A 27,422-nucleotide genomic window follows, 5' to 3' on the forward strand; every position below is an offset into this window, starting at 1 on the left:
AATTGGCATATTAAAAAAGTATTCAATTATTTTATAAAAAGTTCAAGAAATCAAAAAAGGTTCAAGATTTTGGAAAAAAATATCCGTGCATTCAAAAAATGTTATGAAATTGAACAAATGTTTGCAAGTTCAAATATTGTTCATGAATTTAGGAAAATGTTCAGAAAATACAAAGTTCATGAAATACAAAACAAAGTTCACCAATTCAAAAAATGTTCGCTAATTTAAACTATTCATGTATTTGAAAATGTTCATACATTTCAAAAATGTTTGTCCAAACAGAAAATGTTCGTGAATTACAAAAATTATTCCCCCAATTTCCAAAAAATGCACGCCGATTCAAAAAAGATGTTCACAATTTCCAACAATATTTGCAAACTTGTACAAAATTGTTCATCAATTCAAAAAATGTTTGGAAATTGTAAAAATGTTCATGAATTTGAAAAATGCTCATGATTTCAAAATAATGTTCATGAGTAAAAAAATTACACAATTTGAAAAATATTCATGATTCGAAAACATGTTCATGAGTTTAATAAATGTTCATGATTTTCAAAAGTTGTTCATGATTTGAATAAATATGTTCACAATTTTGAAAGATGGACGCAAAAAAGAAAATGAAAAGAAAAAGCAATAAATAAGAAAAGAAAGGGAAAAAGGAAAAGAAAAATTAAAGTACAAATAGAACAGAAAAGAAAAATTAATGTAAAATAAAAAAGAAAAAGAAAGAAAAAACCCAGAAGAAAAAACAAAAAAAGGCGGGGGAAGGAATCTGAAATGGGCCGGCCCAAAAGAGGAGCGAATGCTTGTGGGGTACGCGCTAGGTAGCTTTGTAGCGGCCTACGCGCCAAATAGGGACCGCCTGATTATTAACCATCGTGTGAGGAGCGCCAAGGTGGAGGAGCCTGCTAAATAATGTGATGGGCCTTCCCGGACCAGAACAACCCGTGACTGATTTCCATCTAAAAGGCTTGTAGGCCCAGAGTGGGTCAAATGACCGATGAACGAGTTCACGCCCGAGGGTGGTCCGATCTTCACATCGTATGATCGAATCGGGAGGGATAACTAGCTGCTAGCAGCCGGGATAACTAGCTTTATACCTGCCAAGGTTGGATGCAACCCATACGTTGGAGATGGCAGACTGAAGCTACAAGAACTCCAACCCGCTGTCCGAACAATCGCAGAACCACAAACCCAGACTAACCCACACAAAACGGCCGGAATGGTAGAGCACGAATTAGGGGGAAACCAGAGGCTTCTTCTCGCGAATCCGGATGAACTCACAAGAGTAAAGGTAGCAAGGATCTCTCTAGCAGTCTTACTGCATAAGCTTGTAGCTGAATGGTTTGACAAAAGATTTTTCAAGAGGATGGAGGAGATGGGGTTTTATAGCAGGGACAACCCCCTTAGCTAGGTGCGAAAAAGGTTTCAAAAGTAAGCAGGTTTGCAGGGCTTCCTTGGGGGAATAAGCAGTCAACTTTGAGAGTTGTTGGAGAGCTCCTCAGAAATTCGTGAAGCCTTGACAGTCTGGACACCTTCCACGAGAATAACTAAAGATTTTGACTCACAACTCCAAATGATGTGAGGTTTTTTGCATTGGAAAGTAAATTTGATGTAGATTCTGGTGATGTATCCCAATGGCCCCGTCTCTCCACCACATAGCTGTGCACAACGAAACATCAGAGGTAAAAACTGACAGCATCAGCTTCACTTAAAACTTGTTTTCTCCAAACTTGTTCCTCCAAACTGGTTGCTTCAAGAGCTCATAGATTGTTGGATTTCTTCCATGTGATACCTAAGTTCAGCCAACAACAATGGGGATGAAAGCATAGTTGTATCATCAAAGTTACAAGGTAAACTTAAATTAGCGTTCACCTGGTCACTTATTAGTTTGGCGCGGCTTCCTGTGATTGGAACTATAATTGTTGGAGACTTGTCGATGGTTGTGGTGTCATCATCATCCTCCCCCCCCCCCCACCCTGATTGCGTGTCTAGGGTGGACTTGTAACTAGGACAAAAAAAAGCTGGGCACCCCAATTGCATGTCGATGGTGGAGTTGAGAAAAATGGGTTTGTAATTGTTGTGTTTCGTGGTGGACATGCGACATGGTGGGTCAGGTTGGAGCGAGTTGTGTGTCGATGATGGACATGCAAGTGGGTCAGGTTGGGGCTAGTTGCATGTCGATGATGGACATACAACTGAGTCAGGTCACGAGCAAGTTGTGTGTCAATAGCAGACTTGCGACTAGGATAAAAAGAGATCGCCCCCTCGCCCGATTCACATATTGAGGGTTGGCTTGCAACTACGACAAGAAGGCGACCTAGGTTCATCTGCGGGGGTGGAGTTGCACCCCGGACAAAAAAATCACGAGGTGAAAATCACAAAATCAAAAAATCCCTAGATGAAAAATAGGGAAAAGGGGACAAAGATGGATCTGAGGCCACTCATCGCATCAGCATTGCCTGGCATCTTCATCTCGAGGACAAAGATCAACAAACCCCCCGCCCCCCAATCGACTTCCTCCTTCTTGCTCGCGTTGGCTCTGCTCCACAATAAAGAGGAATGGGAGGGTGACTGTGACAAATGAAATTGAGGAGGCGAGGACCAGCTTGGCTCTTCAACTTATACAACACATGCTAAATAGGAATAAACAAACCAAAACGCCCCAGATTAGGACACAAAAATGGCATAACAAAATATGCACGCGCGAACAAGTCGACAAGTGAACACCAGACGCACGGCGTGACACGAGACGCGTGCGACAAGACAACCCATGATCAAGATTTGCACAACATTTAGAACGAATAGATCGAACGGTCGAGAGTTTAGATAAGACATTGCTAAATGCCATCTAGATGAGAATTAATAAATCAGTTTGAAAAAACTCCAGGAATTTAAAAGGAGGAAATAAAGAAGGAAAACAAAAAAATGGAAAAGAGAAAATAACAACTAAACTATTTTCAATCTATAAAAGTTCAAGAATGTAAACCAAACAAACAAACAAACAAATAATAATAATAATAATAACATTTTGCTGTGTGGGAGAAAATACATGTATGGATGAATTGGTGACTACAAAAACTACATCGTGCTTTTCACCTATTAAAAACGTTTTGCCTCAACTCCTCTAGAACGCTAAAATCTCTCGAAACTACGTACAAAGTTACACGGACAAAATAAATCTAAACTGCTGTATATGAAAATGAAGCTACACTGCTGCTCGTAGTATTTACGTATAGAAAAAAGATAAATCTACTTCATGCTCTCACTTGCGCTGCAAACAAGTGTACGGGAAAATTGAACAGCTGGGCGTCTCTCTAACTCGCTCTCTCTACTTAATCTCTCTCTCTCCCTCTCAAAATGCACTGCCGGCTGTGATTTTCGTGCCCCACGCCCTCTGTTGTCTCCAAACTGAGCGACGGGCCACGCCGCGCCTCCGCACCGCCAGAGAAGAAAACGGCGTCCGCTTCTTTCGCTCAACCGTCCGCGTGGCACGTCTCACATCACCGCACCTGGAGCACCCCACTTCCTTGTTCTTTTTGCGGGGGAGGGAGCACCCCACTTCGTCTTCCTCGAGACTCCCCATCCACTCCCCACAACAGCGAGGACGGCCATGGAGGCAGACGGTGAGGGTAAGATTTGGTACGTAGATGGATCACGGAGGGAAACGGAGGGGAGGGTGCGCGGGGAACGGCGAGCGTGTAGAGCCAGGAGGCGCATGGTGTGGACGGACGAGAGAGAGGGGGGCTCAGGTCGCGGTCACACGGAGGACGAAGCAGTACGAGGACGAAGGGGCTGGAAGGGGATGCCATGAGATAAGGTTCGCGAGGAGATAAGGATCACGAGGTGAGCAGTGTGTGTGGGGACGCCTGTCGTACGAGGAAGCGGCAGGTGAGAGATTGGATCGGCCACCCGAGTCCAATCGTTTAGCTGTATAAATGCCCTTCCTGGGTCTGAATGCCTCGACAGATTGCTCATGACCAATCACCCATTGTTCGCCATGGCAGCAGCTCAAAGCGAGAGCAACCACAGCGGCGTGGCGGACGACGGAGGGGAGGGCCTTGCTGCAGAGGCGCGGGGGGCTTGGGTCCTGTACCAAGGCTGCTGCTGAGACCCCCTGTTACGCTCCCAGTGGAATGAATTTACTGGATACAAATAATTGTCACAATCTGAGAGAGTTCTAGGATTCTAAGGTGGAAGAAAGGGGATCAGAAGGAGAGCCGCCGCCTACAGTCTAGTCGTTTCTCGTCACCTCACGCAGGAGGGTTTCGCTTCTTCTTAACCTGTCCAGTGGTGTCTCAGATGTGGGCCGCGTAGTGACTGTTGGGCTGGGTTGGACGACGCGGTCGCTCCGGCCCAGCCAGGGTGCCAGTGGGCTGCCCTTTGGAGGCCTCTGCAGGTGGGAGCGTGACATCCCCTCCCCCTTGAGACGCAACTTGACCCCAAGCTGGAGCCGTTGGGAAGTGCTGCTGGAGCTCTTCCCGATCTTCCCAGGTGGCGAACTCGGGCGGTTGATCAGTCCAGCGGATCAGGACTTGAGGCACCATCGAGTTGCCGCGCCGAATAACCCGTTGCTCCAGCACTTCGTCAGGTGTAGGACTTGCCGCTGCCACTGCCGGAAGTTGCTCTTGAACCAGCTCCGTTGGAGGGAGGGCTTGGCGTAGCTAGGAGACATGGAAAACGGGGTGTACCATGCTGGAATCCGGAAGCTTGAGCTTGTATGCCACCGCACCAATGCGTTGGAGTACTTGATACGGTTCGAAGTAGCGGAAGGCGAGCTTCTGATTGGCGTGAGTGGCCACCGAGCGCTGAATGTACGGCTGCAACTTGAGGAAGACCCAGTCGTTGACGGCGAAGACGCGGTCTGATCGGCGTTTGTCGGTGGAGTCCTTCATCTGTTGGCGCGCTCGAAGCAGATGTTGCCGGATGAGCGCCACCATTTGAGCTCAGTCTTGAAGCCACTCTGTCAAGTCTGGGGACGCACAGGCCACCGGGTCGACGATCCCAAAGTGTCGCGGCGCGTGTCCATATAAGACCTCAAACGGGGTCGTGCCCAGAGCTGCATGAGGTGAGGTATTATACCAGAATTCAGCAAGGGGTAACCAGGCATACCATTTAGTTGGACAGGCATGAACGAAACAACGAAGGAATGTCTCCAGGCATTGATTCACGCGTTCGGTTTGCCCGTCGGTCTGCGGGTGATGCGCTGTACTCATCCGGAGCTTGGTGTGCGTGAGCCGGAACAGCTCTTTCCACAACGTGCTGGTGAAGATTGGATCGCGATCGGAGACAATCGATTCAGGCAAACCGTGCAGCTTGTAGATGTTTGCCACAAATGCTTGCGCCACTTGGAATGCCGTGAAGGGATGGGAGAGTGCAATAAAATGAGCGTAACGCGAGAATTTGTCCACCACCACCAGAATCGAGTTGTAGCCGGAGGAGCGAGGCAGGCCTTCCACAATATCCATGGTAATCATTTGCCATGCTTTTCTGGGCACCGGCAAGGGTTCCAGAAGGCCAGGATAACGTACCCGTTCTGGTTTGGCTTGCTTGCATATCTGACAGGCCTCGACGAAGAGCTGGACATGATGCTTAAGACCAGGCCATGTGAAGAGGCGACGCACGCGCTGGTAAGTCACATTGAACCCCGAGTGGCCACCAACGGCACTCGTGTGCAGCGCATTGAGTACTTGCTTCTGCAGCTCTACGTTGTCACCCAACCAAATGCACCCATGTTGCCTGATGATGCCTTCTTGCAATGAAAAACCATCCTGGGGTCCTTGTTGTGTTGCCAATCGTGCAAGCAGGCGTTGTGCTGTGGGATCGTCTTGGTATCCTTGCTGTACTGCTTCCAACCAAGCTGGTACGGTTTTTGCGAGATCGTCTTGGTGATTGTTGCGAGATCTCCTTGAGGGGGTCCAGGCTTGCGAGATAGAGCATCCGCGGCACGGTTGTCTGCTCCTTTTTTGTAAACAATGCGATAGCGCAGGCCGAGCATCTTGGCCATAATCTTCTGTTGCCATGGTGTAGTAAGCCGTTGATCTTCGAGATGTATCAGACTCCGCTGATCTGTGTGAACAATGAACTCATCATTCTGCAGATAAGTACGCCAATGATCCACTGCTAGCAATATTGCCAACCCTTCTTTTTCATAAGTGGAAAGCATTCTGTTACGGGGTCCCAGCGCGCGGCTGATGAACCCGATTGGATGTTTTTCCTGAGATAAGACTGCACCAATGCACAAATCCGATGCATCCGTTTCCAACTCAAAGGTTTTCTTGAAATCCGGCAGTGCTAAAACATGTGCAGATATGAGCGCTTGCTGCAAGGCTCGAAATGCTCCATCCTCAAGTTATGTCCATGTAAAAATGACCCCTTTCTTGAGTAAATCAGTTAACGGACGGCATGCAACAGCAAAACCCTTGACAAATTTGCGATAGTAGCCCGCTAGGCCCAGAAATCCACGGACCTCTCTGACATTGGTTGGGACTGGCCAGTTTTGTACAACAGCAACATTTCTGGCGTCAGTGCGCACACCATCTCCACTGATTTCGTGTCCCAAATAGCGGAGTTGCGGGCTGGCAAAGGTCCATTTGCTACGTTTGATCTTCAGGCCATGTTTCTCAAGCAATTGAAACACTTAGCGCAACAGCTGCACATGGGTGTCTTCATCACTGCTGTGTACTAAGATGTCATCAATGAAAACCAATACTCCTTTGCGTAACAGTGGTGCAAAGACTATGTTCATGCCCCCTTGGAAGGTCGATGGTCCTCCCGTGACACCATATGGCATTACCTTAAACTCAAAATGTCCATGATGCGTTTTGAAGGCTGTCTTATGCTCATCCTCGGGTCGCATCCGGATATGATGATAGCCAGCTCGTAGATCCAAACTAGTGAACAGCCAAGATCCCGCTAGTTCATCCAGCAACTCATCAATGACTGGGAGAGGGTAACGATTCTTAACGGTGACTGCATTGAGGTGACGGTAATCCACGCAAAAACGCCACGTAAGGTCTTTCTTCTGCACTAGCAAAACAGGTGATGCAAAGGGACTTGTACTTGGTTGGATGATGCCTTGAGCCAGCATATCAGCCACTTGTCGTTCCACTTCATCTTTCTGCGCTGGACTATGTCGGTACGGCCGCAAATTGACTGGCCGAGCACCAGGTACCAAAGGAATGGAATGATCGAAGGATCTTTGCGGTGGTAACCCTCTAGGCTCTTCAAATATCATGCCATACTGTTCCAGGAGATCTCCAATAGCTGCAGGAATTGGTGGTTGTGCCATGTCTGCTGCTGTAGCACAAAGTTGCACCACACGCGCCACAGCTTTCTGATTCAACAGCTCCTGCATTTCATCACCCGAGATCAAATGACAGCTGCTGGTATCTGCTCGAGCACTGGTGAGCTGAATGCGCTTTCCCTCATAATCAAATGACATAGTCTTCTTCAACCAATGGACTTGCATGGGACTATGACGAGCGAGCCAATCGATGCCCAAGATGACATCATAACAACCAAGTGGTAGGACCTTGAGATCGGTGGTGAATGTAATTCCTTGAGAGCGCCAGGCGCAAGCTGGAATCTCTTGGTCACAGTACAAAACACCTCCATTGGCAACCCGAACAGTAAGTGGCCGCTGAGCTTTCTAAACCCCTTGCAAGCGCGAAGCCAACTCTGAACTGATGAAACTATGAGAAGAGCCTAAATCAACCAACATAAGTACTTCGCTCTGCTGGACCCAGCCATGAAAACGCATAGTGGTCGGAGATTCCACTCCTTTGAGGGCTTCCTTGGACAGTACGCAACAGTCAGCATCACTTGAGGAAGTATCGCCTGCAGTGGTCTCGGATGGCTGTGCGGTGAGCATCTCAATGAGCTCCTCCACCACATGGAGCTGGACAGTGGGAGCGCACCGGCGTTCTCGACTCCATCGCTCTCCGCAGGTAAAGCAGAGGCCCTTGGCGCGGCGGTACGCCCGAAGAGCCGTCAACTTGTCCTCACTGGCATGCGATCGGTTGATGTCGGAGGCGCGGCGATCGTCCTGGTGCGTCGCTGGAGTGCCGCTTCCCGGCTTTCCCGGAGGCAGAGGCAGAGGTAACGCCGTGCGTGGCAGAACACGAGCATTTCCTGACGAGACCGACGGAACAGCAGGCCGTCTGTCCTCTCTGCGGAACGCCTCCATCACCTCCTCCTGCAAACATGCAAGATCCACAGCAGTATCCAATGTTTGTGGGCGATGTAAAACTACAGCGAAACGAATTTCATGCTGCAAGCCTTCCATGAATTGAGTTACAAAGAAAGCAGGGTCCCAAGAAGTGTGATGTGCTAGCAGATGATGCATAATTTGGGTGAACTATTCAGCATATTCAGCAACGGTACCAGTTTGCTTAAGTCTGTTAAATTGGCGCAAGAGATTCTGAAATTCCTCGCAGCCGAACTGAGTGCAAATCGCGGTAGCAAAACCCCCCCAATCTTGATAGTGCAAGTGTGCTTGGGAGGATTGGAGCCAGGTGAGAGCCCCATCAGTAAAGTACATAGCCGCGCAGCTGACCCAAGTGTCTGGGCTCAAGGTGCAAACCCGAAAGTACGCCTCACACTTGAGACGCCAGGCCTTCGGATTTCTGCCATCGAACAGGGGAAAATCGAAACGTGGCGGCGGTGGCAAGCGCTGGTACCCATGATCCCCCGAAAACGAATGCTCGCCATGGTGGAAGGAATCGGACGTACCAGTGGCCGGAGGCAATCGTGGGGTTCGGATCTCCCCAGACGATTTCCCCCGTAGATCAGTGGTGATGCTGTGGCCATCGGGCCCGTGACCGTGGTCACCACCAGCGTGAAGCAGCCCAAGGGGAGGTGGCCGGGGCACCTCCAGCGCGTCAGGAAGCAGGGGAGGCAGGTCGGCGAGCCGAACGTGCTACGGCGCCGTCTCCTTACTCATGGGCGGGGCCTTGTCGCAGATCTGGGTGCGGAGGGTGCCCACCTCCAGGCGCAAATCCTCACGGACTGCTCGATGGAGGGCTTCCAACTCTGTAGATCGAGCACGACGGGGTGGAGGCTGTCGATCTTGGTCGTCAACCCGGCGATGGCCGCGGTAAGATCCGCCAGAGCTTTAGCTTGATCGTCCATAGACGCCGCCTTGCCGCGTCGAGTCTGGATTATCGACGGGAAACGACCCGCCAGATTCAAGAAGGGGAGAAAAAAATTTGGACGGATCGTAGGGCTCTGATGCCACTTGTTACGCTCCGAGTGGAATGAATTTACTGGATACAAATAATTGTCACAATCTGAGAGAGTTCTAGGGTTCTAAGGTGGAAGAAAGGGGATCCAGAAGGAGAGCCGCCGCCTACAGTCTAGTCGTTTCTCGTCACCTCACGCAGGAGGGTTTCACTTCTTCTTAACCTGTCCAGTGGTGTCCCAGATGTGGGCCGCGTAGCGACTGTTGGGCTAGATTGGACGACGCTGTCGCTCCGGCCCAGCCAGGGTGCCAGTGGGCTGACCTTTGGAGGCCTCTGCAGGTGGGAGCGTGACACCCCCGGCCATGCAGAGCGTCATGATCGTGCAAGAGCACTTCGAGGCTCGTCCCGACGACACCTTCCTCGTCACCTTCCCCAAGTGCGGCACCACCTGGCTCAAGGCCCTCGCCTTCACGGTGACGAACCGTTTCCGCCACGCCGTCGCCGGCGACGGCCACCCGCTGCTCATCCGCCACCCTCAGGACCTTGTGCCCTTTCTCGAGGCGCCCTACCGCCAGCTCCACCCTCTCGCGGATCTCGATGAGCTCGCCTCCCCGAGGCTCCTCTCCACCCACATGCCGCTCACGCTGCTGCCTCCGTGCATGTCCAGCCTCGGTTGCCGGGTCGTGTACCTATGCCACGATCCCAAGGATGTGTTCGTGTCGTTATGGCAGTTCATCAGCAAGGTAAATGCGGACTATGCCATGGACAAAGCATTTGAGTTGTTTTCCGATGGTGTGTGCCCATATGGGCCTATCTGGGAACACAACCTTGGGTTCTGGAAGAAAAGCATAGCAAAGAGCGACAAAGTTCTTTTCTTGAAGTATGACGAGATGATGGCCGAACCTGTCAAGCATGTTCAGACGCTCGCCAAGTTCCTCCGTGTCCCCTTCACTGAGGAGGAGGTGAGCCACGGAGTCGTGGAGGATGTCATGCACCTGTGTAGCTTCGATAAGCTCAGGAGCGTACCGGTGAACTCATCGGGAGTCACTGATAGGATTGGTGGGGTGCCAATGAAGAACTCTTCATACTTTAGGACCGGAAAGGTTGGCGACTGGGAAAACCACTTGACGGAAGAGATGGCAAAGAAGCTAGATGCCATTGTTGAGGAGAAGCTGAGAGGATCAGGTCTCACGTTTTGGCATACCGGTGTCATGCTTAACTACGCGTGTGTTCGTGCAACCAAAATATGTGTGAAAAGCTATGTACTTTGATGTTTTGTAAACCATTTGTTTTGTTTCATTGACTCTCTTGCCTTTTGAGGTACGTACTTGGTATGTGCTCGTGCATTGCCATGGGGGCCAAATACATTTTAATATAAAGTGTTTTCTGTTATTTCTTAAACTGATAAAATAGGTATGTCTCTACGACTGGTATGCTTTATTGAGTTACTAAAGATAAGATATCGATTGATATTATTTGTCTACGGACCAGGAATTTGTTGCTATTTATTGAGTTACCAAAGATGTCTAGCCGATATCAGCTTTACCATAAGAAACAATTTACTAATGGCCCGTGAAATTATTGCTATATATCGTAGATTGATCTGGTTTATTGAGTTACCAAATATTTGTTTGCTGAAAGCCAAAAGTGGATGGAAATCCGAACAAAAAAGATGGGAGGGTGGAAGGTTGGACGAAGGGGTGGTGCGGAGAAAGTGAAAGATGAAAACTTACATTCTTTTAATTAGTTTGGCGGATAACTGTGTAAGGTTCCATGTTTTCGTACCAATTTTTTTTTTAAATTTGCATGGTAATATGTGTCTCATTCATATCATAAAGATCAAAGTACAAGTCACGTAAGGACCGACATGACAAAACTGAAAAGATAACAGAACATCTCTGAGTTTCACACCAACGCCCGTCACCTGCCTCCGGCACCACGGCAGCAGCCAGCGAAGAAAAGAATGATGGATCACCTCCTCACCTGAGCTCGACGCAGCTCCATCGCTGATATGCAGCTTTGCGGACCTCCAAGATGGCTCACCAAAAGTGAAACCCTTACCGTTGAACAAATAAGACCGGGGCAACACCCCGGACACGTCATCGAACTCCAGATCTGGCACCCCACTGCGGCTAAGACACCACAAGAGGAAACCATACCTTCCATCCACGAACCACGAACCCAACACACGTTCCGTCTTCCAGATGTCGTCGATGCAGACCACAATCTGCATCCGCTCCTGGACTACCTCCCAAGCTCCGCGCCGACGCTGGAGCAAACGCCGTCGCAACGGCGGAGCCCGAGGACACATGTCCACCACGAGGATGCTGCCGCCGCCACGCCATCCTTGCTTGAACATACTGGTTTTCAAATCCAACCCCAACCATAGGACCGATGGCCTTGTCAGGGAAGGATCTGAAGAATCTTCAGCGTCGTCATCATCGCCACCAAAGCAAAGACGATGAACAACCTTAAAACTTAAACTACGGCGGAGTAAAAATGATCCACATGCGTGGATCCGGCGACCCCCCTCACCACTGACGACCGAGGTCGCCGGCGGAGGGGAGCCGCCGGAGGACGACGCTGAAAGATTTGTCTCTCCTGGCGGCGGCTAGGGTTCCTGCCGCGAGGGACAAGAGGAAGCCCAGACCTGGGGCTCGAACGAGAGTTATTTTTTAATTAATAATACATCATTTGATATGGTATCACCATTTTCAGGTATAGTTAAAAAAATAATCATACAAAGTCTGGAAATATTTATTTAAAATTTAGTTTTTTGCAGGGTTATTTAGACATTTAGTTGGAGGTGCTATATATTGTTACAACACTTGTATTCTAAATATGACCAAACCAAACGTGTCATATTACCCTGCAATTAGTTTATGTTGGGAATCGTAGCATAATTTTAAAATTTTCCTACACTCACCAAGATGCATCTATGGAGTATACTAGCAACGAGGGGAAAGGAGTGCATCTACATACCCTTGTAGATCGCGAGCGGAAGCGTTCCAATGAACGTGGATGACGGAGTCGTACTCGCCGTGATCCAAATCACCGATGACCGAGTGCCGAACGGACGGCACCTCCGCGTTCAACACACGTACGGTGCAGCGACGTCTCCTCCTTCTTGATCCAGCAATGGGGAAGGAGAGGTTGATGGAGATCTAGCAGCACGACGGCGTGGTGGTGGATGTAGCGGTTCTCCGGCAGAGCTGCGCCGAGCTTCTGCGAGAGAGAGAGAGGTGTTGCAGGGGAGGAGGGAGGCGCCCAAGGCTGTAGGTTGCTGCCCTCCCTCCCCCCTTTATATAGGCCCCCTGGGGGGCGCCGGCCCAGGGAGATGGGATCTCCAAGGGGGGCGGCGGCCAAAGGGGGGAAGGGGTGCCTTGCCCCCCAAGGCAAGGGGGAAGCTCCCCCCTAGGGTTCCCAACCCTAGGCGCATGGGGGGAGGCCCAAGGGGGGGCGCCCCAGCCCACTAAGGGCTGGTTCCCTTCCACTTTCAGCCCACGGGGCCCTCCGGGATAGGTGGCCCCACCCGGTGGACCCCCGGGACCCTTCCGGTGGTCCCGGTACAATACCGGTAACCCCCGAAACTTTCCCGGTGGCCGAAACTTGACTTCCTATATATAATTCTTCACCTCCGGACCATTCCGGAACCTCTCGTGACGTCCGGGATCTCATCTGGGACTCCGAACAACTTTCGGGTTTCCGCATACATATATCTCTACAACTCTAGCGTCACCGAACCTTAAGTGTGTAGACCCTACGGGTTCGGGAGACATGCAGACATGACCGAGACGCCTCTCCGGTCAATAACCAACAGTGGGATCTGGATACCCATGTTGGCTCCCACATGTTCCACGATGATCTCATCGGATGAACCACGGTGTCGAGGATTCAATCAATCCCGTATGCAATTCCCTTTGTCAAACGGTATGTTACTTGCCCGAGATTCGATCGTCGGTATCCCAATACCTTGTTCAATCTCGTTACCGGCAAGTCTCTTTACTCGTACCGCAATGCATGATCCCGTGACTAACGCCTTAGTCACATTGAGCTCATTATGATGATGCATTACGGAGTGGGCCCAGAGATACCTCTCCGTCACACGGAGTGACAAATCCCAGTCTCGATCCGTGCCAACCCAACAGACACTTTCGGAGATACCCGTAGTGCACCTTTATAGTCACCCAGTTACGTTGTGACGTTTGGCACACCCAAAGCACTCCTACGGTATTCGGGAGTTGCACGATCTCATGGTCTAAGGAAAAGATACTTGACATTGGAAAAGCTCTAGCAAACGAAACTACACGATCTTTTATGCTATGCTTAGGATTGGGTCTTGTCCATCACATCATTCTCCTAATGATGTGATCCCGTTATCAATGACATCCAATGTCCATAGTCAGGAAACCATGACTATCTGTTGATCAACGAGCTAGTCAACTAGAGGCTTACTAGGGACACATTGTGGTCTATGTATTCACACATGTATTACGATTTCCGGACAATACAATTATAGCATGAACAATAGACAATTATCATGAACAAAGAAATATAATAATAACCATTTATTATTGCCTCTAGGGCATATTTCCAACAGTCTCCCACTTGCACTAGAGTCAATAATCTAGTTACATAGTGATGAATCGAACACCCATTGCGTCCTGGTGTTGATCATGTTTTGCCCTAGGGAGAGGTTTAGTCAACGGATCTGCTACATTCAGGTCCGTATGTACTTTACAAATATCTATGTCTCCATTTTGAACACTTTCACGAATGGAGTTGAAGCGACGCTTGATATGCCTGGTCTTCCTGTGAAACCTGGGCTCCTTCGCAAGGGCAATGGCTCCAGTGTTGTCACAGAAGAGAGTCATCGGGCCCGACGCATTGGGAATCACCCCTAGGTCGGTAATGAACTCCTTTATCCAGACTGCTTCCTGCGCTGCCTCCGAGGCTGCCATGTACTCCGCTTCACATGTAGATCCCGCCACGACGCTTTGCTTGCAACTGCACCAGCTTACCGCTCCTCCATTCAAAATATACACGTATCCGGTTTGTGACTTCGAGTCATCCAGATCTGTGTCGAAGCTAGCGTCGACGTAACCCTTTACGACGAGCTCTTCGTCACCTCCATAAACGAGAAACATATCCTTAGTCCTCTTCAGGTACTTCAGGATATTCTTGACCGCTGTCCAGTGTTCCTTGCCGGGATTACTTTGGTACCTTCCTACCAAACTAACGGCAAGGTTTACATCAGGTCTGGTACACAGCATGGCATACATAATAGACCCTATGGCCGAGGCATAGGGGATGACACTCATCTCTTCTATATCTTCTGCCGTGGTCGGGCATTGAGCCGTGCTCAATTGCACACCTTGCAATACAGGCAAGAACCCTTTCTTGGACTGATCCATATTGAACTTCTTCAATATCTTGTCAAGGTATGTACTCTGTGAAAGACCAATGAGGCGTCTTGATCTATCTCTATAGATCTTGATGCCTAATATATAAGCAGCTTCTCCAAGGTCCTTCATTGAAAAACACTTATTCAAATAGGCCTTTATACTTTCCAAGAATTCTATATCATTTCCCATCAATAATATGTCATCCACATATAATATGAGAAATGCTACAGAGCTCCCACTCACTTTCTTGTAAACACAGGCTTCTCCATAAGTCTGTGTAAACCCAAACGCTTTGATCATCTCATCAAAGCGAATGTTCCAACTCCGAGATGCTTGCACCAGCCCATAGATTGAGCGCTGGAGCTTGCATACTTTGTTAGCATTCTTAGGATCGACAAAACCTTCCGGCTGCATCATATACAACTCTTCCTTAAGGAAGCCGTTAAGGAATGCCGTTTTGACATCCATCTGCCATATCTCATAATCATAGTATGCGGCAATTGCTAACATGATTCAGACGGACTTCAGCTTCGCTACGGGTGAGAAAGTCTCATCGTAGTCGACCCCTTGAACTTGTCGATAACCCTTAGCGACAAGTCGAGCTTTGTAGATGGTCACATTACCATCTGCGTCCGTCTTCTTCTTAAAGATCCATTTGTTTTCTATGGCTCGCCGCTCATCGGGCAAGTCAGTCAAAGTCCATACTTTGTTTTCATACATGGATCCTATCTCGGATTTCATGGCTTCTAGCCATTTGTCGGAATCCGGGCCCGCCATCGCTTCTTCATAGTTCGAAGGTTCACCGTTGTCTAACAACATGATTTCCAGGACAGGGTTGCCGTACCACTCTGGTGCGGAACGTGTCCTTGTGGACCTACGAAGTTCAGTAACTTGATCCGAAGCTTCATGATCATCATCATTAACTTCCTCCCCAGTCGGTGTAGGCACCACAGGAACATTTTCCCGCGCTGCGCTACTTTCCGGTTCGGACGGGGTGACTATCACCTCATCAAGTTCCACTTTCCTCCCACTCAATTCTTTCGAGAGAAACTCCTTCTCTAGAAAGGACCCGTTCTTGGCAACGAAGATCTTGCCCTCGAATCTGAGGTAGAAGGTATACCCAATAGTTTCCTTAGGGTATCCTATGAAGACGCATTTTTCCGACTTGGGTTCGAGCTTTTCAGGTTGAAGTTTCTTGACATAAGCATCGCATCCCCAAACTTTTAGAAACGACAGCTTAGGTTTCTTCCCAAACCATAATTCATACGGTGTCGTCTCAACGGATTTAGACGGTGTCCTATTTAAAGTGAATGCGGCAGTCTCTAAAGCATAACCCCAAAATGAGAGCGGTAAATCGGTAAGAGACATCATAGATCGCACCATATCCAATAGAGTGCGATTACGATGTTCGGACACACCATTTCTCTGAGGTGTTCCAGGCGGCATGAGTTGTGAAACTATTCCACATTTCCTTAAGTGTGCACCAACTCATGACTTAAATATTCTCCACCACGATCTGATCGTAATAATTTTATTTTCCTATCACGTTGATTCTCAACTTCACTCTGAAATTCCTTGAACTTTTCAAAGGTTTCAGACTTGTGTTTCATTAGGTAGACATACCCATATCTACTTAAATCATCAGTGAGAGTGAGAACATAACGATATCCTCCGCGAGCCTCAACACTCATTGGACCGCACACATCGGTATGTATGATTTCCAATAAGTTGGTTGCTCGCTCCATTGTTCCGGAGAACGGAGTCTTGGTCATCTTACCCATGAGGCATGGTTCGCACGTGTCAAATGATTCGTAATCAAGAGACTCCAAAAGTCCATCTGCATGGAGCTTCTTCATGCGCTTGACACCAATGTGACCAAGGCGGCAGTGCCACAAGTATGTGGGACTATCGTTATCAACTTTACATCTTTTGGTATTCACACTATGAACATGTGTAACATCACGTTCGAGATTCATCAAAAATAAACCATTGACCAGCGGGGCATGACCATAAAACATATTTCTCAAATAAACAGAACAACCATTATTCTCGGATTTAAATGAGTAGCCATCTCGAATTAAACGAGATCCAGATACAATGTTCATGCTCAAAGCTGGCACTAAATAACAATTATTGAGGTTTAAAACTAATCCCGTAGGTAGATGCAGAGGTAGCGTGCCGACGGCGATCACATCGACCTTGGAACCATTCCCGACGCGCATCGTCACCTCATCCTTCACCAGTCTCCGTTTATTCCGTAGTTCCTGTTTTGAGTTACAAATATGAGCAACCGCACCGGTATCAAATACCCAGGAGCTACTACGAGTACTGGTAAGGTACACATCAATTACATGTATATCACATATACCTTTGGTGTTGCCGGCCTTCTTCTTGTCCGCTAAGTATTTGGGGCAGTTCCGCTTCCAGTGACCACTTCCCTTGCAATAAAAGCACTCAGTCTCGGGCTTGGGTCCATTCTTTGACTTCTTCCCGGTAACTGGTTTACCGGGCGCGGCAACTCCCTTGCCGTCCTTCTTGAAGTTCTTCTTACCCTTGCCCTTCTTGAACTTAGTGGTTTTATTCACCATCAACACTTGATGTTCTTTTCCGATCTCTACCTCAGCTGATTTCAGCATTGAATATACCTCAGGAATGGTCTTTTCCATCCCCTGCATATTGAAGTTCATCACAAAGCTCTTGTAGCTTGGTGGAAGCGACTGGAGGATTCTGTCAATGACCGCGTCATCCGGGAGATTAACTCCCAGCTGAGACAAGCGGTTGTGCAACCCAGACATTCTGAGTATGTGCTCATTAACAGAACTATTCTCCTCCATTTTACAGCTGAAGAACTTGTCGGAGACATCATATCTCTCGATCCGGGCATGAGCTTGAAAAACCAGTTTCAGCTCCTCGAACATCTCATATGCTCCATGTTTCTCAAAACACTTTTGGAGACCCGGCTCTAAGCTGTAAAGCATGCCGCACTGAACGAGGGAGTAATCATCAGCACGCTGCTGCCAAGCGTTCATAACGTCTTGGTTCTCAGGGATTGGTGCTTCACCTAGCGGTGCTTCTAAGACATAATCTTTCTTGGCTACTATGAGGATGATCCTCAGGTTCCGGACCCAGTCCGTATAGTTGCTGCCATCATCTTTCAGCTTGGTTTTCTCTAGGAACGCGTTGAAATTGAGGACAACGTTGGCCATTTGATCTACAAGACATAGTGTAAAGATTTTAGACTAAGTTCATGATAATTAAGTTCATCTAATCAAATTTTTAATGAACTCCCACTCATATAGACATCCCTCTAGTCATCTAAGTGAAACATGATCCGAATTCAACTAGGCCGTGTCCGACCATCACGTGAGACGGACTAGTCAAGATCGGTGAACATCTCCATGTTGATCGTATCTTCTATACGACTCATGCTCGACCTTTCGGTCCTCCGTGTTCCGAGGCCATGTCTGTACATGCTAGGCTCGTCAAGTCAACCTAAGTGTATTGCGTGTGTTCCGAGGCCATGTCTGTACATGCTAGGCTCGTCAACACCCGTTGTATTCGAACGTTAGAATCTATCACACCCGATCATCACGTGGTATTTCGAAACAACGAACCTTCGCAACGGTGCACAGTTAGGGTGAACACTTTCTTGAAATTATTATAAGGGATCATCTTACTTACTACCGTCGTTCTAAGCAAATAAGATGCAAAAACATGATAAACATCACATGCAATCAAATAGTGACATGATATGGCCAATATCATCATGCTCCTTTGATCTCCATCTTCGGGGCACCATGATCATCTTCGTCACCGGCATGACACCATGATCTCCATCATCATGATCTCCATCATTGTGTCTTCATGAAGTCGTCACGCCAATGATTACTTCTACTTGTATGGCTAACGCGTTTAGCAACAAAGTAAAGTAAATTACATGGCGTTATTCAATGACACGCAGGTCATGCAAAATAATAAAGACAACTCCTATGGCTCCTGCCGGTTGTCATACTCATCGACATGCAAGTCGTGATTCCTATTACAAGAATATGATCAATCTCATACATCACATATATCATTCATCACATCTTCTGGCCATATCACATCACATAGCACTTGCTGCAAAAACAAGTTAGACGTCCTCTAATTGTTGTTGCAAGTTTTTACGTGGTTTGTAGGTTTCTAGCAAGAACGTTTTCTTACCTACGTATGACCACAACATGATTTGCCAATTTCTATTTACCCTTCATAAGGACCCTTTTCATCGAATCCGTTCCGACTAAACTAGGAGAGACAGACACCCGCTAGCCACCTTATGCAACTAGTGCATGTCAGTCGGTGGAACCTGTCTCACGTAAGCGTACGTGTAAGGTCGGTCCGGGCCGCTTCATCCTACAATGCCGCCGAAACAAGAAACGACTAGTAGCGGCAAGAAGAATTGGCAAACTCAACGCCCACAACTGCTTTGTGTTCTACTCGTGCATAGTAACTACGCATAAACCTGGCTCATGATGCCACTGTTGGGAATCGTAGCATAATTTTAAAATTTTCCTACGCTCACCAAGATGCATCTATGGAGTATACTAGCAACGAGGGGAAAGGAGTGCATCTACATACCCTTGTAGATCGCGAGCAGAAGCGTTCCAATGAACGTGGATGACGGAGTCGTACTCGCCGTGATCCAAATCACCGATGACCGAGTGCCGAACGGACGGCACCTCCGCATTCAACACACGTACGGTGCAGCGACGTCTCCTCCTTCTTGATCCAGCAAGGGGGAAGGAGAGGTTGATGGAGATCCAGCAGCACGACGGCGTGGTGGTGGATGTAGCGGTTCTCCGGCAGAGCTGCGCCGAGCTTCTGCGAGAGAGAGAGAGAGGTGTTGCAGGGGAGGAGGGAGGCGCCCAAGGCTGTAGGTTGCTGCCCTCCCTCCCCCCCTTTATATAGGCCCCCTGGGGGGGCGCCGGCCCAGGGAGATGGGATCTCCAAGGGGGGCGGCGGCCAAAGGGGGGAAGGGGTGCCTTGCCCCCCAAGGCAAGGGGGAAGCTCCCCCCTAGGGTTCCCAACCCTAGGCGCATGGGGGAGGCCCAAGGGGGGGCGCCCCAGCCCACTAAGGGCTGGTTCCCTTCCACTTTCAGCCCACGGGGCCCTCCGGGATAGGTGGCCCCACCCGGTGGACCCCCGGGGCCCTTCCAGTGGTCCCAGTACAATACCGGTAACCCCCGAAACTTTCCCGGTGGCCGAAACTTGACTTCCTATATATAATTCTTCACCTCCGGACCATTCCGGAACCTCTCGTGACGTCCGGCATCTCATCCGGGACTCCGAACAACTTTCGGGTTTCCGCATACATATATCTCTACAACTCTAGCGTCACCGAACCTTAAGTGTGTAGACCCTACGGGTTCGGGAGACATGCAGACATGACCGAGACGCCTCTCCGGTCAATAACCAACAGCGGGATCTGGATACCCATGTTGGCTCCCACATGTTCCACGATGATCTCATCGGATGAACCACGGTGTCGAGGATTCAATCAATCCCGTATGCAATTCCCTTTGTCAAACGGTATGTTACTTGCCCGAGATTCGATCGTCGGTATCCCAATACCTTGTTCAATCTCGTTACCGGCAAGTCTCTTTACTCGTACCGCAATGCATGATCCCGTGACTAACGCCTTAGTCACATTGAGCTCATTATGATGATGCATTACCGAGTGGGCCCAGAGATACCTCTCCGTCACACGGAGTGACAAATCCCAGTCTCGATCCGTGCCAACCCAACAGACACTTTCGGAGATACCCGTAGTGCACCTTTATAGTCACCCAGTTATGTTGTGATGTTTGGCACACCCAAAGCACTCCTACGGTATCCGGGAGTTGCACGATCTCATGGTCTAAGGAAAAGATACTTGACATTGGAAAAGCTCTAGCAAACGAAACTACACGATCTTTTATGCTATGCTTAGGATTGGGTCTTGTCCATCACATCATTCTCCTAATGATGTGATCCCGTTATCAATGACATCCAATGTCCATAGTCAGGAAACCATGACTATCTGTTGATCAACGAGCTAGTCAACTAGAGGCTTACTAGGGACACATTGTGGTCTATGTATTCACACATGTATTACGATTTCCGGACAATACAATTATAGCATGAACAATAGACAATTATCATGAACAAAGAAATATAATAATAACCATTTATTATTGCCTCTAGGGCATATTTCCAATAGTTTATACCCCTTAATGTGTTGCGGTGCAGTTATATGTTTTTGTGAAAAAATATATTTTATCATTTAATTTAGTGTTTTAGTAGTCATTTTTAAAATTTAGCTTGAGAACCAATATTTTTGTCCTGAATATAGCAAACCAAAAACCTCTTCTACTCTACAAATGAATTTAAAATGCTTAACTAATTTTAATGCATATATATCTTTTATCCATAGCATAATTAAAATAATAGTAACATAGATTTTAGAGCATAATGCAACAAGAAAATGAAAAAGTAAACAAGGTGCAAACCAATAGTTTGTTCTTTAATCCCCTCCTCAACTTTTTTTATCAGTTGTATGCTCTGGAACATCAATATCCCTAAACTAGGAGAGTTGCTTGTGTTGGGTTAAAAGTTTTGCCCTACCAGATATGTCTTGATGACATGTGGTGCTAATTTTTTCGGTTCACTTATTGCCTTTTTTTGTCAGGTCCAACTTTCTCTTCTTCCTATCTCTATCATATGGGAATGGGCCAAATGCGAGAAGACATGGCTAAAGATGGACAAATGGGCCCACTCCGAGAGTCTCGATATGCCAATGGAACTAGGTTTGTTCCTATTTTGGTGCGGGAGCTATATCGCTTCACGTGAGATGGTAGCGCCACTTGCCTTAAGCGTCCCATAGCGCGCACGCGTATGGGCCGATTGTCGGTGTAAAAACCGGCGGATCTCGGGTAGGGGGTCCCGAACTGTGCGTCTAAGGTCGATGGTAACAGGAGACAGGGGACACGATGTTTACCCAGGTTCGGGCCCTCTCTATGGAGGTAATACCCTACTTCCTGCTTGATTGATCTTGATGAATATGAGTATTACAAGAGTTGATCTACCACGAGATCGCAATGGCTAAATCCTAGAAGTCTAGCCCGTATGACTATGGTAATGAGTCTCCCTCCTTCCGGACTAAGCCTTCCGGTTTATATAGACACCGGGAGGATCTAGGGTTACACAAGGTCGGTTACAAAGGAAAAGAATCTACATATTTGGTCGCCAAGCTTGCCTTCCACGCCAAGGAGAATCCTATCCGGACACGGGTGCAGTCTTCGGTCTTCGTATCTTCACAGCCCATCAGTCCGGCCCATGGCTAATAGACCGGACGCCCGAGGACCCCTTAGTCCAGGACTCCCTCAGTAGCCCCTGAACCTGACTTCAATGATGAGGAGTCCGGCGCACAGATTTGTCTTCGGCATTGCAAGGCGGGTTCCCTTCTTTCCGAACTCCAAGATAGTCTTCGGATGTGATGATTGTATCCGGACCTGTAACACACACCACACATAACCGCAGAGAGAATATAATATTCCGCTGGTCCAACTCGCTGACAACTTTTTACCACGTGACATCACGCCTGCCCGGTCATAATTTTGGACCATTTTGCTCTGCTGTTTCTCGTTCCAAAACGTGGTTGTCATTGACACGTCTTATCCAAGCAAAGATCGTGTCCCCTTACTAAGGGATTCTTTTATCGGTACGGACGTGGGTAATCCAACCGCCCGTATGGTACAACTCCTTGGGAATAGGCAAATTTTAAGGCCCGGGAGGAGGCGTTCGATATTCTTGGCCTTTATAAAGGGGCATAGACCCGCCTTTCCTCTCCACGCCTGCTTCTTCCTCGACTCTTACTACCTCGAGTTCCAACACCCAGGTTTCACCCTCCGTAAGTATCAGTCATGTCCGGATCCAGCCGTCAAGGCCGGTGGGTGGCTTCTTCTGTTACAGATGAGGATATCGCAAAGCTTCGGGCGGCAAGATATCTGACCGCAGAAATCCTCCATCGGCTTCCCGCGGAGGGGCAGGTTATCCCTACCCCTAGATCCGGCGAGAGGGTCATGTTCGTTTCTCACTTCCTCCAAGGATTAGGGTTTGCCCTCAATCCCTTTGTTCGGGGGCTCATGTTCTATTACGGATTAGATTTTCACGACCTCGCCCCGAACTCTATTCTTCTCATCTCGGCATTTATCGTTACGTGCGAAGCCTTCCTCCGAACTCCTCCACACTTCGGCTTGTGGCTCAAGACCTTCAATGTGAAGCCGCAAATGATAGAGGGGGAGCAGGAGGAGTGTGGTGGCGCCTTAGTGAGCAAGCTTGCCAGCGCTGTCTGGATAAAAGGATCTTTCAAAGAATCTCCCGACTTATGGCAGCAGGAGTGGTTCTATATCACCGAGCCCCGCGGTTCCAAGTGGGCAGCTGCGCCTGCGTTTCGATCTAGCCCCCCAATTCAGCTTGCATCGTGGATTAATAAGGGGTTGGACTGGGGATCAGTTGATGAGGTGCGGACTCTGCAAAGTCGCATCCGAAGCCTCATTGAAAGGGACATCAATATTGTCAACGTTATTCAGGTAATGCTGGTCCGCCGGACCCTGCCGTGCTAGCGACGGCCTCTCCGCCTGTGGGAGTTTAACCCAGAAGGGCCGCAGACTCTTCAACACTTCTTCGGCACTACGCACGAAGGAATGTGGAAATTATTCTTCGGGAGGCGAAACAGTGGCCGGACACCACCGAAGATACTGGCCTAGACTGTAACCATCCAGACACCCCGGTAAGTACTCATTCGCCGAACACCTCATAGTTAGATATTCTGTGGTAAGATGCTAAGCAAACCATTTTCTTCCAGGGCTGGATAAAGAAAGCGGAACGGATTAGGTGTCCGGCCCCTCTTCCCGAAGACTCAGCGGATTCCTTGTTAGCAAGGATGCTAGCACCGGCACCGCATCAGGCGCTGGCAGGGGAGGGCAAGGAGGAGAGTGCAAAGACTCAGGATGACCTTCGTTCCGGAGGTAAATCAGATACTGAGTCCGGAGAAATCGACATTTCCTCGCCCGAAGACGAAGGCGAAAGAGAAGCAAAGCCAGTATCCCTTCTCCATTCAGGAAGAAAAGGGCCGCCTCCGAAAGTTGGGAGGGGCGGTCTCCTAAGAGAGGCAAGATGCCACCGTCGAGCGGCTCGGGATCGGAAGGCGATGCCGGTGAACAGATCCATCATGAGGACAAGCCCTCAACCAAACCGTAAGTGAATCCGGGATACTTTGATAGCGTCCCGCTTCTTTCTTGTTACCAAGAGATACGTAACGTGCCTGTGTATTTTTTACAGCCCAGCACAAAGTTTTTCTGGGCAATCCTCTTCTTCAGGATATGTCCTCCCCGAGGTGATGGAAAGTAAGACGCCTCCCCCGACCTCCTCGCCCAATAAGGCGGACGACTCCGAAGTGTCATCTCGGAGGGTTGTTTTTGATTAACAAGTTGTGCAGGGGATGAAAGAGGCGGTACCCAAAGGCGGACCTCCGATCGTCCGAGATTCGGGGGCCAATAATGAAGGCCCCAGACTGTCCGGCTTTCAGCCAACGATGATTCCGGAGACGGGTGAACGGGTTCCTTCAAAGGATGGACGTGCTCCCAGGGCAACTTCCGGAGACCCGGCGACGCCGGATATATTGCGGGATAAGCTGTGAAACACATCCGTCTCGGAGGAACAACGTACCTTGATGGGTACGGTGGTTGAGAAGATTTTGTCCGCGAGGAGCGGGTTGAATGAAGCCTTCATGAGCCTGCTAAAAGGCTTCGAGGTTTGTGATGTAGTTTTTTAAACTATATTTTATTTGCAAAGATGCACCTGTGTATAGGTAGTAGCCCCTGAGACTCGGGTTGCCTTCCCATGGGAGGCGAACAGAGGATCGAGAAGAAATATGCAAGGACTAATCTAATTAACTTGAACACAGGCTGCTTCCCCCCTGGCTACTTCCCAGACTACGGAAATTGCCGAGCTTCAGCGGAAGCTTGATGTGGCAGGGGATGACATTGTGTTAATCAATATGCGTCTTGACGAGTCGCAAGGTATGTATTCGGGGCAGTCCCTTCACATACTTTTTGTGATATAAGCATGACGCTGAATGTTATATACTGGAATATGCATGACTGCAGATGGTGCCGCCGCCGTTGAAATTCTTCGGGCGGAGCTGGCCCGGGCCAAGGAGCATGCCCGGTTTAGTAATGCGGCTGCCGAGAAGGCATCGCCTGAGTTAGAAGCCGAACAAGCTGCTCGGCGCCAAGACGAGGAGAAGATATCCACGATGGCGCTCGAATTAAAAAAGCTGCTAGCCGCTGTGAACTTCTTGAGAAGTTAAATGAAGCCAAAACGACTGAACTTGACAAGGCCTTACGAGAGGCGAGAGAAGCGCGGTCTGAATCCAGGGTAGCCCGTGAGGAGATCTAGCAAGCTGGGGAGATTGCGGCTGGTAAGCCCTTTTTGCTGCAAACTAAGTTTGGCGATCCGAACTATGCTCAGCTTAACCAAGTGTGGAGTTCTCCGGACGAGTTTTTAGACTTGACGAAGAGTTCTTCTGATGCGGTGCAGTTTTATCAAGTGCGAGAGGGATACGCAACGGAGAAGTTTTTCTGGTCACAATTTGGTGCGTCAAAGCGCCCTCTGTTGCTGAATGAACAAATGTCTCAATGGGCCGAGCTTCATAGGATATCCAGCGTTGCCATGAAGAACGTCATAATCCGGCTGTGGCCGACTGAGCCTGTTCCGAATAGCTACTTTGGCTTGGTGCAGCGGCTCGTTGATGCGGTGCCACGTATCAACGCTGTGAAGCGGTCGGCGTGCATTGAGGGTGCACGGATGGCCTTTGCCCGAGTCAAGACATTCTGGGGGAAGATGAGGGCCGTCGAAGTTGCGGCAAAGAGTCCACCCAAGGGCAAGGACCGTTATGCACCAGAGTATTATTTTAAAGACGTCTTAGAGGTCGCCCGCTTAATAGAGGGTCAATGCTCGAAAGACATAATATTCGAGTGAGGTGTATGAGAATTGTAAAAGATAATTTTATAGTTAATCTATTTTTATACTTTTCTTGAAAGCTTATGTTCCTCCTGTGCGGCCGTTTTAATATAATCTGGAAGTTTTCCAGTCGTCGGCTTCAGCCCCCTCGTAGGAAGTACAGGGTGTTCGTGAAAGCATTTAATCACTCTTGATCCAACGTCTTGGTCCATGGAGGAGGTGATGATGCGGCGAACCAGGCAATCAGACTATAGGACGTTAACACTTTCACTTAGCCATAGGAGTTTTACAGGGGGGACTACGATATAGCCCCTAGTATGTGTACGGCTTATTCCAATGTGGTGCGCTACATATATGACCTGGAAAAAAGGTCCTTCGTGTAATACGGAGGGAATCGTGATAGATTCCGACTTTCTCTTTAGTTTTCTCCTTTCTTTCTCCTCAACCTATCTCCATTGGATGGACTTACGTCATCGAGTGGTTGACCAGCTCTCGCAGCATCATGACAGTCGGTTTTCGGCTTTCTCTACTGAGGTGCTTGACCAGACGAGCTGGAAGCACAATCACAGTAGTTCTCCCTTTACTACCCTAGCCGATAGAGCGGAACGTAAGGTAGCAAGCACAGGAGCCGGGCAACCCAACCATTGACCCAAGGCATGATTCGGATCTGATGCATATAGGGCCAAACTCGCGATGCCGAAGTACGCTGTGAAAGCTGTTCGGACTTTGTTGGCAACTCATTTGTTCCCATACCGAGCCCCTGGCCGGTTGTGCCGAGGTATATCTGTGAGACAACCATAGGGGCCATATTCATTGGCGAAAAGACACGAATGATTAATTCGGATAATGTTTACTGGGACCTGAGCGATATGCCGATGATTACTTTATATATATAAAAACCACAACCCCGGCTATTTGACATGCCCGGGGTCGAAGGCGGAGGAAAAAGGCATATTATAGGCTCGAAATAAAGAGTGCGGTCTACAAAAAGTTATTTTGGACCTCCTGTCGCACGTCTGCGCCGCCTGTCCTCGGCGAGAGGGAATCCTTGACGGAAGTAACCCCTGAGGTGAGTGTACGGATCCGAACTCCGATAGAGTCAGTTTGGATTTTTGTCCTTTGCATCACCTATTTTTAAGAGATAAAAAAGAAAGAAAAAAGGAAGTAGATAAAAATGTTACGGGAATGCTTGCGGGCTTGTCCGTATTGTGCTTCCGCCTATGCCCATGGTATCTTGAGTGCATAGTGATGTATGCGCGGTACAAATATTGCAGGTATATGCGGCAGGCGGCAGAAGCCGAACTGCTATTTCTATTCCGGGATTGGTCGATCCTCTCCGTCGTCCCTATCGTCTGGCGGCCTCCTCCCCTTGTGTTCGGCGTTGAGCTTGCCGGCCTGCTTGAAGACCCAACATTTTCTGTTGCTATGATTAGCTGGTTTATCGGGGTGGCCGTGAATCTGGCAGGGTCGGTCCAATATCCTGTCTAGGGTGGATGGTCCGTCTCGATTCGCCTTGAATGACTTTTTTCGTTGACCGGGTTTGGGATTGTTAAATCCGGCGTTGACCGCTGTGTCGCATGATCTTTCATTATCATTGCGACTATTGTGTTTGTTTCGCCATGGCTTGCCATTGCCGTCTCAGGCTTCGGAGGTGCCCAGGTCGCCGGTGTTGTTGCTTCTACGAGCGAGCCAGCTGTCCTCTCCCGCGCAAAAGCGGGTCATTAAAGCGGTGAGGGCTGTCATGGATTTAGGTCCTTCTTGACCGAGGTGGCGTGCTAGCCATTCATCTCAG

At 48.8% G+C, this 27,422-nt stretch overlaps 1 pseudogene; it reads left to right on the forward strand.

The window, feature by feature from the left end:
- The first annotated feature begins 4,000 nt into the window (after positions 1–4,000).
- LOC109749023 (cytosolic sulfotransferase 12-like) lies at positions 4,001–10,453 on the forward strand (annotated as a pseudogene).
- The last annotated feature ends 16,969 nt before the right edge of the window (positions 10,454–27,422 follow it).

This window comes from Aegilops tauschii, chromosome 7 (genome assembly GCF_002575655.3).
Source record: "Aegilops tauschii subsp. strangulata cultivar AL8/78 chromosome 7, Aet v6.0, whole genome shotgun sequence".
NCBI classification, from domain to species: domain Eukaryota; kingdom Viridiplantae; phylum Streptophyta; class Magnoliopsida; order Poales; family Poaceae; genus Aegilops; species Aegilops tauschii.